This window comes from Bos javanicus, chromosome 28 (assembly GCF_032452875.1).
Source record: "Bos javanicus breed banteng chromosome 28, ARS-OSU_banteng_1.0, whole genome shotgun sequence".
Taxonomy (NCBI): domain Eukaryota; kingdom Metazoa; phylum Chordata; class Mammalia; order Artiodactyla; family Bovidae; genus Bos; species Bos javanicus.
In genome coordinates this window covers 26,311,827-26,313,414 of record NC_083895.1, presented here as the reverse complement: position 1 = coordinate 26,313,414, position 1,588 = coordinate 26,311,827, and the positions used below count along the sequence as shown (strand labels likewise).

At 42.6% G+C, this 1,588-nt stretch overlaps 1 non-coding gene across 1 annotated transcript; it reads left to right on the top strand.

Annotated features, from left to right (window-relative positions):
• TRNAY-AUA (transfer RNA tyrosine (anticodon AUA)) lies at positions 1-72 on the top strand. Its single transcript has one exon. It is a non-coding gene; the product is annotated as a tRNA-Tyr (tRNA).
• The last annotated feature ends 1,516 nt before the right edge of the window (positions 73-1,588 follow it).

Below are 1,588 nucleotides of genomic sequence, written 5' to 3'. Positions count from 1 at the left end.
TCCCTGGTGGCTCAGGTGGTAAAGCGTCTGCCTATAGTGCGGGAGACCCAGGTTTGATTCCTGGGTTGGGAAGATCCCCTGGAGAAAGCAATGGCCACCCACTCCAGTACTCTTGCCTAGAAAATCCCATGAAAGGAGGAGCCTGGTAGGCTACAGTCCATGGGGCCACAAAGAGTCGGACACAAAAAAAAAAAAAAGAAAAAAAAATTAAAAAAAAAAAAGTTAAAAAACAAAAAAAGAGTCGGACACAACTGAGCAACTTCACTTACTTACTTAGCTTCAGCATCAGTCCTTCCAATGAGTATTCAGGGTTGGTTTCCTTTTAAATTGACTGGTTTATCTGCTTGCTGTCCAAGGGATTCTTAGGAGGCTTCTCCAGCACCACAATTCAAAGGCATCAATTCTTTAGCGCTCTGCCTTCTTTACAGTCCAGCTCTCACAACTGTATGTGACTACTGGGAAGACCATTGCCTTGACTTTATGTACTTTTGTTGGGAGAGTGATGTCTCTGCTTTTCAACACACTGTATAGGTTTGTCATAGCTTTCCTGCCAAGAAGCAATCGTCTTCTGATTTCATGGCTGCAGTTACCATCTGCAGTGACTTTAGAGTCCAAGAAGAGAAAATCTGTCACTGCTTCCACCTTTCCCCTTCTATTTGCCATGAAGTAATGGGGCCAGGTGTCATAATCTTAGTTTTACTCAGAGTTTTAAGCTGGATTTTTCACTCTCCTCCTTCACCCTCATCAAGAGGTTCTTTAGTTCCTCTTCACTTTCTGCCTTTAGGGTGGTATCATCTGCATATCTGAGGTTGCTGATGTTTCTCATGCCTATCTTGATTCCCCCCTTGTAACTCATTCAGCCTGGCATTTCCTATGATGTGCTCAGCGTATAGGTTAAATAAACAGGGTGACAACAGACAGCCCTGTCATACTTCTTTCTCAATCCTCAACCAAGCAGTTCCATACAGGGTTCTAACTGTGGCTTCTTGACTGGCACACAATTTTCTCAGGAGACAGTTAAGATGGTCTGGTATTCCTATCTCTTTAAGAAGTTTCCACAGTTTATGACCCACACAGTCAAAGACTTCAGCGTAGTGAATGAAACAGAGGTAGCCAAAGATGGAGAAGCTGTATACAGTCAGCAAAACCAAGACCTGGAGGTTGACAAGCTTACATATGTATAAAATCTGAAGCAGGAGATTGGAGGAAGTTACATGGAATACCTAGGGGTAAAGAAGTACAGGTAGAAAGAACAGCTTGTGCAAAGCCCTGGGAGAGGCATGCCAGGTATTTATGAGGAACAAAGAAGCCAGTGTAACTGAAGGAAGTTCTAGGCATTGAGGTCAGAGACATAACAGTAAACCATTGCAGGAATTCCCCAAGTGATATGCGAAGCCATCAAAGGGTTTTGGGATAAGATGTGACAAGATATGCTTTAGGTTTTAAAAAACTGATTTGATTGCCATCTTGGGAATAGATAGTAGGAAGCAAGAGAAAGTAGGGAGAGTATTTAGGAAATTAGTCAAGATTTATGGACTGACGATGGAGTTGTGATTTAATGAAATGAGAAAAGGTTGCAGGTGTAGCA